Source organism: Olea europaea, unplaced genomic scaffold, assembly GCF_002742605.1.
Source record: "Olea europaea var. sylvestris unplaced genomic scaffold, O_europaea_v1 scaffold1185, whole genome shotgun sequence".
Taxonomy (NCBI): Eukaryota; Viridiplantae; Streptophyta; class Magnoliopsida; order Lamiales; family Oleaceae; genus Olea; species Olea europaea.
In genome coordinates this window covers 222,757-237,248 of record NW_019229260.1, presented here as the reverse complement: position 1 = coordinate 237,248, position 14,492 = coordinate 222,757, and the positions used below count along the sequence as shown (strand labels likewise).

Sequence of the window (14,492 nt, the reverse complement as noted above, 5' to 3'; positions counted from 1 at the left end):
AAGCTTCAAAAGATATTTTACAAAAACATGTCAAAAATCTTGTTTCAAAACAAATATTTGCAAGATAGAATGAAAATGAAATGATCTAGTAGATTTCCTTGCTAGAGAATTTATACAAAATAAATCTTCTCTTGAGTAAATAGCGAGAATGTCAATAGTTTCTTCTTCTCAAAAGGAGAATCAGAACTGACGAGCATTGTATGATCAGATCGTGCCCTGCACAACCACCACCTATTGTACCACATTATACTGACCCTGCTCCTATACCTCTTGAACCGGCCAAAGATAGGGGTAATGAAAAGGAGATAGTTGTGGAGCCTCGCCAAAGATGAACACCAGTTAAGCGAGATCAGGGAAAACAGCATTATGCTAGCACTTCAACAGACTCTTCTATAGCACCGCCAGCTACCACTGTTGGTCCTACTATTGTGCCTTCTACACATATTAAGTCTCAGTCAGTCATTCCTTCTGTGGTTCCTTCGCCAATTATAGCTCCAACAGTTATTAGCACAAATGCTCATTAGGCTCTTACTTAGAATCAATCAATTACTTCTTCAGTGGCTCTTCCTATTGTTATGGTTTTACCAGTTGTCAGTACAGTAGCTACTGCTTACACTTTGATAGAGGTAGTACTTATTGATTAGCCACTTGTTCAGCCTACTCCAGAGGCTCCTATTGAGACCGATTCCTAGGTTTCTCATTCACCATAGATGTCAGGTACCGATGGCACACTGAGGGGCCTGAAGGCTAGGCCTCAGGTGAAGCAGATGTTGATTAACCACTTCAAGAAGACCCATGGCATCAAGATGGGAGCTGCCACGAGGGATGCCATTGATGACCTAGTTGGCAAGCTCTTCAATGATAAATATCACCTAGCCCTACCATCATGCCTAAACAGGATAAAGTGGGTGCTCTAATTCAGAGTGACATGGATAGCATAGGTCTCGGAGATTGTGAGGAGAATATTAAGGCAGCCATACCTTCAATCAACGAGTCAATCTCACATGTGAATAACACCATGAGATCAGACGCACATGCTTTTTGCCTGACATTCTGTGTGCCGTCGCTCGGACGAAAATTTTCAGCTAGACAGACCCCTTCTCGTAGGAGACCCTTCTCCAGTAAGTGAGTCCGATTATGTAAACTACTACGACTCAAAAGTGTTTCAGACCAGACGCATGACTCAATCAATGTCTATGTACTATCACCCGAAGATTTATCCTCAGGAGTACCCTTAAGTAATCTTCATTAGTTTTGGTTCACGTTTCATTTATTGTCATTTGCGCTTCATTTGAGAAATTTGTAATTTTTTTACTTACTGGAGGTCTGGTCTATGACCCCCTCCTTTATGTGTATTCTCGTTTTTTATGTTATAAAACAAGCCACACTAGTAGTATTTGCTTAACAAAAAAAAATGAGAAAAAGATTTCAATTCCTCTATTTTCAATTGATGAATATATTCAAGGATCAATGAAAGATAAACCAAGTTTTTCAATCTCTCAAAAAACAACCTTTGCATCAAAAACATTTTTCCAAAAACCTACTCAAAAAGCTATCCATGAAGAATCAAAACCTTCTAATTTCAAAAAGGTTGTTCAAATGGATTCTGGAAAAATACCATAAATCAATCCTTCCAAAGCCTTTCATTATTTTACAAAACCAATTCAATTGCCTATTTTTGAAATGGAAGGGTCAAGGATACATAGATATTCATCTCTAAATGAATGTCTTCAAGATTTATTTCCCCCTTAATTTCAATTCATGCCTAGAAATATTGAAAAAATTAGAGCCTTTTATAAAACCGTTCTTATTAAATCAGGACCAGCTATTATAACAATTCCTCAAAATCAAAAAAGAGGTTAAAACTATTGAATCCCCTAAAACTATGGAACATTGCAAAATCTTTCCTTTATGACAACAAGAGCTCCCCGATTTACCTTCAATACTCCACTTTCACCAATGTATTTATGACCCTTTCAGTCAAGTGTACTAAAAAATATGAGATTACATTTCAGTTCTAGAATCTATAAGGGTGTGTTTGATTACATTTATTTTTCATGGAAAATATCAGTTTTCCACCCAAATTCCTACTTGGAGTGTTTGATTGCTATTTTTTCCATGGAAAACATTTTCCAACTTTTGAAAATATGCCTAATTTTCCTTGTTTTTGAGGAAAACATTTTCCTTGTGTAGAGGTGGTTTTTATTTTCCACAAAAGATGGAAAATATTTTCTTTTCTAGGTAATATTTTTCATATCAATCAAACACACTCTAAGTGTTCTAAGAGTACTATCGAACATTCTGATTCTAACTATACCAACTCTGACAATTTTGCAAGGCATGTTGTTTGCCAAAATTCCTGCACCTCTTGAAACTTTTCATAGATTATAAACCAATCCCTATTGGGACATATATGGAAAGTAAATGCTGAATTAAGAACTTATTCTTCACAATGTTTGGAACCTATGTTAGAAATCACTATAAGCTCTCCTTCACTTTGCTTATCTTCCATAACATCAGCTTCCACTGTGTTAATAAGTTGTTTTCCTTTATCAATAGCTCCAGTAGCTTGATTTTTATCTTTTTAATGAATAGCAATCAACTCTGATATGCCCTTTCTTCTTACAATAATAACATACTTTCTCTATATATCTGGATTTCGATCTATCCATCATATTCCTACTAATATTTTTATCTTGATTTCTTTCGAAACAACTAGGCCTTCAACCAGACTCCCAGATCCACTTGCAAGATACCTCATCTTCTCCTTCTATACTAAAGCATCATAGTCCTCATTCATAGTGAGAATATCCCTACTTTAGAGAATAGTATCTCTAAAAATCACATACAATGGTGATAATGAACACAACAACATCAACACCAAGTCCTTCTCATCATACTTAACATCCAATGTCTTCAAATCAGCTTCAATTTCTTTGAGCAATAATTAAGTAATCATCCAATGGCGTGTCTTCGGACATCCAGTGAAAATACAAAGGTTGCTTCAAGTATAACTTACTAGTCAAGTTTTTTATCGCACAAAGTTGCTCCAACCTTAACCACAAAGCAAAGGAACTTTTCTCCTTTAGAATATATTGAAGAATTTGATTTGATAGATGTAGATGAATTTAAAATTGGGCTTTTGGATCCCTAAATAGCTTTTCATCTTTCGTCCAAATTGAAGGCATCTTATCAAAGTCAAGCAAGGCTTGAAACAGAAGTGTGTGTGTGTGTGTGTGTGTGTGTGTGTGTGTGTGAAGAACTAAGTAAACATTAATGACTTCATAAGTTGTTCCAATTCCTGAGCCTTTATAGTCAAATATATCCTTTCATCTCTCGTAAGATTCACACATCCCCAAACTTATTCTTTTTCACTATTTTCCCTGCGTGTAATCTAAGGTTGAATTTTTCATTACTATCTTCACCCTCTCCAATTCAGGTTGACGCCACTAGTTGCAAGTTAACATATAATGAATAAGGATTCTCCAATTATTTGATTGCCTCGACTGTCAAGACTCAATTAGGCTAATTATCATTAATCGAAAGTCAAATTCCCTTGAACCAGTATTGGGACTCGCTATAATCAATAGTAATTGTATTTACAACAAGATCTCAATATTCTTAATTAAGATTTGAAGCTCCCAAAATATTGTTGAATGTTACGTGAACAATACAAGCCGTAACTTATTTATAAAAACCTTGAAAATCAAGTTATAGATAAATAGGAGTCTAAAACACTCATCAAAACGACTTCTAGATGACCCATGTAACAAACTTTAAACCAATGACTCCCAAGTCAAATGATTTTAGGGCACCAGATTTTCAAATATTCTTACAAGTTTAATAACCCGAGTCAAAAAGATTTCGAAGAAAACAATTATCTTTTTTATTTTTTATTTTTATTATTAATTTTTTAAGGCAATTTCATCTCTGATTGTTTTCCAAATGACCCCTGTAACAAGCTTTAGGCCGATAACTCCCAAATCAGATGACTTTAGTGCATTAGGTTTTATGATACCCTTGCAGACTTAATTACTCGAGTAATAAAGGTTTCAAAGCAAAGATTTAAATTTTAAAATATATGCCTTGATTAGTGCAATACCCCTTATCACATACCTATTCAAGTAAATCAACCTCCAATTTGAGACTTTCGTCCAATTTTATCATGTTAGTCTAAAACAATCCACACAAAACTTTTTTCACACAAGGAATCCACATTCACATTTGCATCTTCCTATGATAGTAAAATCACCCCCGAACTGTGTTAAATTTGGTCTAAGGATAATTAATTTAATATGATTTAGGTAAGTATCTATGTCAAACTAATTCAACATATCAAAAGTATAAAACAACTCATTTCATCACAATATCAAACTCAATTCTAGTGCGTGTATAATATCAAGTTTTGCAATGTTAAACTTCAATCAATCTAGCGTGCAACATATCCATAGTTCATATATCAATACCAAATTTCAAATTAAATCATCATTGTTGACCTAGACTTTCTAACCCACACAAGCACACAATTGAATAAAATAATTTTATTTTATTTTTTTTGCATTTTTTTTTTGAAATGTTCAATTTTTTTTCTTTTTTTTAACTAAAACAAATACACAAAAACATAAAAACATACGAAAAACAAAAAAAAAATTGAAAGTTTTTTTCCACCCCCAAACTTAAAATCGACATTGTCCTCAATGTTGTAAAACATAAATAAGCACATAACAAGGCAGGGAAGAAAATGAAGAAGGTACTCCCCAATTTTTTTTTGTTGAATGTGTGATGTCTTTTTTCATTATACTTTTCCCTTAGTGTATGTTGGTTTGAGTGTTCTGCGACGTCATGTTCTTGCATATAACGATTCAAATCAAACATTGAAAATCAAATAACCTAGAGCATGTGTTACTTAGCTCAAACTATCAAAATACCATCAATAAATTCAATGGCATAAGGGGAGTATTAAGGATGGTGATACCCTACAAATTAAAACGTGCCTAAATCTAATGCAACATAATAATAAAAACAAATCTATATGCTATGCGATACAAAAAGCTAAATAAATAAAAGAGTTAGAAAATTGGATTGCCTCCCAATCAGCACTTAATTTATAGTCATTAGCTAGATTGTACGGAGGAACTAATCAGGGTAATTTAAAAAAGTATCTTGAGCTTTTGCACTCCTTGCAATTTTCGACTTTGCATCCTTGTTTTGCTCACCAAACCTTGAACCTTCCATTTCCCTCTGGTCAAAAGTTTTCTAAATTTTTAGGCTTTATCTTCTTCGATCCTTGTTGCTCTGTCTCAACAATGTACTTGCACTCTTCCTTAACCTTTTTGTTGATCTCTCCATCTATTGGATTCTCGATATTAGTGTAGATCTTGAACTTCTCTTGTTTATCTTCTACTCTCAATGTCAGTTCGCCACTTTCAAAGTCTATGAAAGCTCAGCTGTTGATAGGAAGGATCTATCTAAGATAAATAATGTTGTATCTCATGGCTCCTCTATATCTAGGACAACAAAATCAACAGGAAATATGAATTTGCCCACTTTAATGAGCACGTTCTCAACCACTCCTCGCGGGTATTTAATTTATCCGTCTGCCAATTAAAGGGAGATGGATGTGTCCCTTAGTTCTTTCAATTTTAATTTTCTGTATAGAGAGAAAGGCATTAGGTTTATACTTGCTCCTAAGTCACATAAACAATTAAAATTCAAATTATTCCCTATTAAGCAAGGTATTTTGAGACTTCTTGGATCTTGTAGCTTAGGAAGTAATTTGTTCTGCAAGATGGCACTACACTCCTTATTTAACTTGATGTTCTCAAAATCTATAAGCCTTCTTTTTTTGGATAGGATCTCCTTCATAAACTTTGCATAGTTCGGTATTTGAGATATAGCTTCAATTAGTGGGATGTTGACATGAAGCTTCTTGAAAATGTCTAAGAACCTTTCAAACTATTGTTCCAGCTTCATTTTTTGCAATCTCTATGGAAATGGGACCGGAGACACATAAGGTTAGATAGGAGTGGTTGCCTTAACCTGTAGATTTTCTAGCTCTTGAAATGGAACTACTTTTATAGTTGTTCAGATTTATCCCCTGTTCCTCATCTGCAAAAGGTGCCTTTTTATTTTCTATCACCTGTCTCTCAATTGTAATTTCTGGAAGTTGAACCCCGCTTCGTGTAGTGATTGCCCCAACCTCCTCATTCTTTACAACTTTTATTGCCATTACTTGCTGCTTAGGATTTATCTCAGTGTCGCTTGGCAATGCTCCTTACTGTCTTTCTGAGAATGCTTTTGCTATTTGCCCCATCTAGTTTTCCAAATTCTTGATGGCAATTCCTTGAAATTGCAAGGCTTTATCTGTTCTTTGTATGTGCTGTGTAGAGATCTTCGCCAATTTAGTGACAAGATCTTCCAATGAAGACTTATTTTCAGCCTGTTGAAAACTTGGCGGTGCAGTCTATTGTGGTGCAATCTGAGCTCCCTGATTGTTGCTCCATTGAAAACTTGGGTGACTTCTCCAGATAGGGTAATAGGTGTTAGGATTCCGATTGTATTGCTGTCTTTGAAAATTTTGAGCATAATTTACATCCTCTAGTGATTGAGCAAAAGGACCACCCATGGTGCAATCAACACTTTCATGATTTCGTCCATAGTGCTTGCATTTTTATCCGACTGTTTGAATGGCTTTCATTTGATCCACCTTTTTAGCTAAAGTTGCCAGCTGTGCTGAGATTGCTATTAATGGATCTACCTCGGGTATCCCAGCTACTTTCTTTACACTTGTTCTTTCCATAGGCCATAATGCACTAGTGAATGCTAAATCCTCCATGATTTGATATACTTGATCCGTTGTTCTCTTTGTGATGGAACCATCACATGTGGAGTCAACATTAGGCTTACTTGTCGGATTTAGACCAATATAGAAATATTGTACTTGGAGCCATTTTTGCAATCCATGTTGTGGACACTAACGGAGCAGCCCCTTTTACCTTTCTCAAGCTTCATAATAATAGCACTCCAAGTCAAGTTGAGAGAATGTGGTGATTTCGTCTCTCAACCTGGCAATCCTTTTAGGTTGGAAATATTTGTTCAGGAACTCCTAACACAGATTATTCCAATTGGTGATGCTATGTGGAGGAAAAGTATTCAACCATTCCTTATCTGAATCTCTCAAACTGTAAGGAAAAAGCCTCAGCCGAATTGCTTTGCTTGAAACAACTGCATAATCTATTCTTGCTAACTTGTCCAAGAATCTTGAGTTATGAACATTAGGATTTTCAGTAGTTTTCCCAAAAAATTGCAGTGCATTTTGAAACATATTGATCACATCTATTCTCAAGTGAAAATTTGGTTGACCAAATGCCGGATGTACTATACTGGATTGGCTCTCCACGATCAGTGGAACCATATACTCTCCCATCAACCTAGCGTTTTCATTGGCTACAACTTCATTTGGTTGCGCTACACCCAGATTAGCGTCGATGGCTAATTGATTCAGATTTTATTCTGCCATGAGCTCTACTTGCTGTTTTTGGTGACCTTATAAATGCTCTCTTCTCCTAGACCTGAACATTCCCTCGATTTTTGAATCAAATTGAGCAACATCTCCGATTTTCGAACTTTGCATACAAAGTCCTGAAAGGAAAAAATAGAAAACACTGTAGTATTTTTTTAAATTAATGAACTAAACTAAAAAAAATTAAAATAAAATAAAATTCAAATTAAAGGTAAATTAGTTAACACTTATCAAAAAACTATAGTCCCCGGCAATGATGCCAAAAATTTGATCGTTTGATTACCCGAAAGTAAACGGGATCATGAACAAGTAATATAGTAGTGTGTAGAGTGTCGAACCCATAAGAACTATGTGTTTGATCGAGTTAAAGCTAACAATTCCCTTAATCGAATAGCAATATTGAATTGTAACTATCACTATTAAATCTATTAACTAACTTGAAAGCAATGTAAAAATTTATCAAATTTGAAAGACATATTGCTAAGATGTAGAATCCCCCTTACTAATCAACAAATTAAATTGACAATTTAAATCATACTTATTGGTTAATGTTCCTATTTTATTTAAAAATTTCTTTTGATAGCAATTAAATGTATTCCCCTCATGTGACTTTTCAATCTCTTAATGAAAGATGCGAACATGATAAATGCATTAAATGAGCTAAAACATCTTATAACAACCATATGAAGAATAGAGATATATCTCTATCCTCTACCGAACCTCAAAATATTTATTACAATGTGCTAATGATCTTATTACCTCTCTCGATGATAATAAAATTCACAACAATTCAATTAATAGCCATTTAATTGAAAACAAATGAAACAATAATAAATATCCAAACAATTAAATAAATTATCGTCAAATTAATTATTCAAACTAAAAATTTTATAACAATGGTTCATCACATCCTAATAATATTTAAAAGTTTAGCCAAGCATCTTGTTGAAATTAAACACACACAAGTTACAATACACCACCAAACTTTGACTGAACGTGATTAAAGTTGTTGTCTTCTTCCTCGTATTTTATCAGCTTCTACCTTTGTTCTGTGTGTGTATGATAAAAAGGCAGCACTCGTAATCTTATAAACTTCAATTCTCTGCTCGTGTGCCTCTCTCTCTCTCTCTCTCTCTCTCTCTCTCTCTCTATGTGTATATATGTGTGTGTGTGTGGTTTTGAATTCTTTTGTTTTTTTCATTCCAGCAGGCAACTCGTTTCTTCTTCTTCCTTTGTCTGCGTGTGTGTATTTCTTGGTGCCCAATTTCTGACTTTTTCCTTTCTTACTTGGCTGCCGTTTTTATTGTGTATACATATCAATTAACTTTAGTCGGCAGCCCGTGTTCTCTTGTTTGCAGCAGCCCAATTTGTCTCCCAAAAGTTTAACTCTAATTCTCTGTCCTAAAGCTGGTGCCGATATATTAGATTTTCAGCAGCACAATTGATTTTTGTCTCCTAACGACCGCCTTCAATGTTTTTCTCCTTTTTCCTCCAAGTTGGTGTCGTATTTTCTAATGTGTATCCCCCTCTCATCCCTAGCTTCCTATGTGTATATTTAAAAAAGGTTGAACCCCAACCTTAGGGGCCTCCACCCACCCTGCCCTGGGTCATTGTGGAGGAGGTAAATCGCAGGATGTGCCTCTCAGGAGCCAGTGTGGAGAGCACATGGATAGACCAAGGCTATTAACCCATATAGTAACTCCCGCTTGCAACAAAGTCAATTCCACCTTGCGGGGAATCGAACTCTGCACACTGCCGCGTTGAGCCCTATTCGTCCTCCCCTTTGCCACTGGGAGATATGGCATGGGGGCTTCCTATGTGTATATTTATCTCTACGACAGCCGTAATAAGTTGGAGTCCAATTTGGAGTGAATTTCTTTGGATAAAACACCAAAAAAAAACTAAAGAAAGTCCAGCCCAATTTTGTTTTCGACTTCCTGCAGCTTGATTGGATTTATTCCAATCAAAGTCCAACTTTGAAGCCCATTTAATGTATGTTTTTCTTCAAGCCTTCCTTTCTTTTGAAATAGCACAATTTAGTCCTCTTCCTTTCCAGTTGTTTCAAACAAGTCCATTGCTGAAATAAACAAAATTAACTCAAATTAAGTATAAAATTCCCTAAGTCTGTAGAGAACTAGCAAAAGCTATGTCTCCATCATATCCATTGTCAAGCCCTTATTGCAATCAAATAGACAAAGATACTGGAAAGTCGATGACAATCAGAAATGACTGACAAAACAAGAAAAGGGAAGGCATAAATAATGATGACGATTTCAAAAACTAGCAAGCTTTGTCTAGTCATCTGGTCTCCAGAAAACTGATGAATGGTGCAAAACACTAGATACATGAAGAGCCTTGGAGCATCATTTTGCTCGAAATGTTTATAATAATATCACATGACATTTTTAAAGAAGGAATTACAAACTCAGAAGGCTTTGCCAACAAATACTAAGAAGCTTTTTCAATTCCATTTCCTTCATGATCCACGGTGAAACCATCTACATACCGAAGTGGTGGTCACTGGGACCTCCCCTATTACCACCAAGGTCGTCACTGCCAAATCCACTTCGATTTGCAGCACCTCTTTCCTCCATTGTCAGGGTTTGAGAAATTCGAGCAAAATTTAGGTTTGCTAAAGTGGATAGTTGTAGGCTGAATTTGTCAAGTTATGATGGGATTTACTTGAATTATTTATACGGTAAATATTTCTTCATTAATCCCCATGATTCATAATATATTCATTTTTTAAGGAAAAAAATATATGGTAAAGAAACGTTTCCCATGTATTTTTTGTGTTGAAACTCATTTCAATCAAAAATAACCAAATAAGTAAATAAAATAAAATACAAGTAATAAAAGTACCTAAAATGACTAGAAAACATGAACCTACCCACGTTTTTTTGAGCAACGCAGGAATATGGGTATGTCACAGGATAAAGAAAGACAATGGCAGCTTCAACATGATTCGGACAGAGATCACAAATTATTTTCATCAATGCTCCACTGATTCTTATTGTTTTATATCGATCAAGCCAACAAAAACTCCATTGCAAATCAAAATATCCTTGATTTTTCTCCATTAATCCCGAAATACCATTTCCCCATTAATATTCATATGTGTGCCCGCAAAAAAAAAAATAATAATAATAATAATAAATAAATATAAATATAAAAAAAAAAATACCCCAAGAAAAACCCAATATATATAGGCTTTTTACGTTTATTCTATATACATCTTGAGTGCTAGATCTACTGGAAAGTTGGTGAATTGACGGTGTCCGGTTTGAAGGAGAGATTATCTTCATTGTTCAACAACAGAATACAGATGGCTGGTTTTTGTTGCTGCAATGTGGATACAATCTTGTGCGGGGATTGGGTATTTATTTGATAGCATTTCACCCACAATAAAAAGTTCTTTAAACTATAATCAGAAGCAGTTTGAAGATTGGGGGTGGCTACGGATTTGGGAGATAGTGTTGGATTCGTGGCTGGAAGTTTATCTGAGATTTTACCTTGGGCCGCTCTTCTTATTGGTGCTATTCAGAATTTTGCTGGATATGGCTTGGTCTCGCTTATTGTCACTGGTCGAGCACCGGTTTTGCCACTGTGGGCAGTGAGTATTGAACAATTTAATTTTTCCCCTTTGATTTTTAATTTTTAATCTTTCCATGGAGTTATCTTTCTTGAATTGATTTGGGTAATCAGGTTTAGCTAAGACTAAATTTATACAGGCCTTGTTTGAGCCATTTATTTCCTCATTAAAATGAAAAATATCACCTTTATCCATCACATCAAGTCACTAAATTTAAATTTTTATCTCTTGTGTGGGGCTCGTAATGGCTATATTTTTCATTCTCGTTCTTCCAAAAATGAGAAACAAACGGGGGCTATATATTGTTTGTAGGTAACAATCGACGGAAGATGTGGGAATAAGGAAAATAAACGAGAAAAAGGGCAACTTTGCATCAAATATAAAGTTCGAGGACTAAAATGCAACAATTCAAATGTTGGGCACGGATGCAAAATGAAGATTCGAAATATAGGAACTATATTAGAATGAAGAATAAGCAAATGGTACAAGAAAAGAGTGAAGAAAAAACGAGAACAGACCTTGGAGAAAGTTCAGGGATCACGTTGCATACTTGGCCCTAAAAGCAACCAAGGTGCATGCCCTTGCCTACAGGCGAGGCACATGTCTCAATTCCAAAAGTTCGGCACCCCAAATCACTAAAGCGCGCACCATAAAATACAGTAGGCGCACGCCTGAAGGTTAAACGCGAAAAAATTCAGGTTTCCTTATTTTATTTTGGTAAGGAGTCTTTTTGGGATCATATAAATAGGAGAACTTATCCAAACCTAGTCTCTATTAGATTGCAAGCCGACTTTGAGGAGAAATAGAGAGAAATACATTGAAAAATGAAGATTTCATCGCCTGGATCCGAAATTGAAGGCATTAGTAAAGGATTCCAGATTCTCTTTATATTTTAATTATTCGGGTGATAACTTTCTTTTATTTTTTATGTATTTCATACAATAAGATGTTAGGTTAAATTTCTTGTGTATTGGATAGATGACAAAAATGTTTGATTCTTAGTTTTTTAATTCAAGACCCCATATTTTTATATTAGTTCTTGCGTTGTGATTCCATTAATATGTATATTCATATTGTTTTAATGTTTGTGCACTATTAGGATAATAAATTGATTATTCGTAGTGTTAGAAAACTCACGGTAGGTAGAACATTGTTATTGGAACACCTGAACAATAAATATTAGGAATATTATTTGTGGCGTATACGATCATGTGTGATAATTCTAAATGTCAATGCATGTTAGCCATATGAATTCGAATTAGGAATATGATCGTCTCGTGGTAATTATAGACTTATTATATTTTGGGAAAGAATAATAAATAGAAGTGAAATTATTGATTATTTGACTGACTTTATCCATTCACATGCAGATGTGCATTCTAATATATGTGGGAACAAATGGCAAACATGCTTCAACAATGCCGCACTTGTATCTTGTGTGCAAAACTTCCCCAAAAGCCAGGATCCTGTCGTGGGATACTAAAGGGTTTTGCCGGGTTGGCTGGGGCAATTTTGACTCAGATATACACAGTGATGCATTCCCGGATCATGCTTCACTCATTTTTATGGTTGCAATCGGGCCAACAATGGTTTTCATTGCTCTAATGTTCATTGTCCGAACCGTTGGAGGTCACAAACAAATTTGATCGTCAGAATGCCTTAGTTTCTCGATTATCTATAGCAAATGCCTTCTTTTGGCTGATTATTTGCTGGGGGTAACGGTTGCCCAGGATCTAGTTGATTTGGGCCACACAGTTGTTATAATCTTCACAACAATTTGATTTTTTCTATTGTGATTCCCCATTGTGATACCCGTCAAAAAGAGTTTTCCTGGGGAGTTGAGAGTACCACCAGCAGAAGAGGCACTTATACTCGAGTCACATAAAAAAGAGCCTGGAAAATCCATAAGTGATGCTTAGGAAATCATATTCAACAAGGTTGAAGATGAAAAGCCAAATGAAGTAGACTTGCTTCCAGCTTCAGAGAGGCAATAATAATAATAATAATAATAATAATAATAAAAATGTTCAATTGCAAGCAAAACTAGCTCAAGCGGCTGCAGCAGGAGCTGAAAGAATTAAAATGCGGCCACATTGAGGGGAGGATTTTACCTTGATGGAAGTATTGATAATGACAGATTTTTGGCTTATGTTTTTCTCCCTTTTTGGTTCTGGTTCTGGTTCTGGTTTGACTGTAATTGATAATTTGGGTCAGATAAGCCAGTCATTGGGATATGATAATACCCACATGCTTGTTTCCTTGATTAGCATTTGGAACTTCTAGGGCAGCATTGGTGGCGGTTACTTATCTAAGAGAATTGTCAGGTAAATTTCAAGCCACCTTTTCCCAGATGTGTACCTTTTGTGGGTGTTTGCTATGTAACATTAGATTGTGTTGGACATTACAATAGATAATACATTAGTGCTTCTTAGTTATTGCATTTTTTAAGTGCTTATAAACAGTGGGTTTTATGGAATTTGAGAATAAAAAGTATGTATGCCCATTTTAAAGAAAAAGTTAAGCAATTCCAAACATGCTTCTTTTTCTTCCTTGAAATTGTCCAATGCTGTCTAAGCTACCTTACCACATATACTAAACCCTGCAGGTTCCCTAATATTCTCAGGTCTCATTGCCAGCAGCATATATATATGACAGTGAAGCAGAGAAGCAAGCTCACGGCCTCCATCACAGACAACAAAGTTTGAAATCAGTTTTATCGAGTTTTGTCTCTGTTTAAGAACCTCTGGAGTGAGAAGGTGCCATTTGCTACTTCTTGACTTCCTTGATAATGTCTGGAATTTGCATTGTTGCAGTTGTTTGATGCATGATTCTTGTGTATCGGACAAAGATTGTCTATGGAAGATCTAGAACTTTCTTGTGCCTTTACAAGCATGTGAGAAATTCATTGACTAGCAGCGTTCCTAAAAAGTATTTGTGGGGGAGAACAATCCAAGGGTACATCTTTCAGCTAGAGAGAGAAGAGGGTTACATCTTGTATAATAGTTAATAGTATGCCACTTCAAATAACAAGTAATGTTGTGATTAGGACCCTTTAACATGACTTTTACTTGCTGCATACCCTGATCTACTATTGTACGAATAATATTTGCTGGTGCAATTAGATTGTCAAAGGGTGTCCCGAGAGATTGAGAGACGGCCTATATTTACAGTTTTATGTTCAATTGTTGTCTGTATTTTTCACTAATTGAAAATCTTTGGAGAAATTTTGATTCCAAAGGCCAGTTACAAATCTATTGTTACTCTACTGTTTCAAATATTCTTCAATTTCATGTCCTACATTATGGTTTACAAGATTGTACTTCCTGTTCGAACAGTATTACTTCATTACAATCTGTAAACAGCTTTTTGGCATTTGCC

The 14,492-nt window shown here is 35.3% G+C and overlaps 1 pseudogene; it reads left to right on the top strand.

The window, feature by feature from the left end:
- Window positions 1–710: 710 nt before the first annotated feature.
- LOC111373946 lies at window positions 711–14,482 on the top strand (annotated as a pseudogene).
- Window positions 14,483–14,492: the final 10 nt, after the last annotated feature.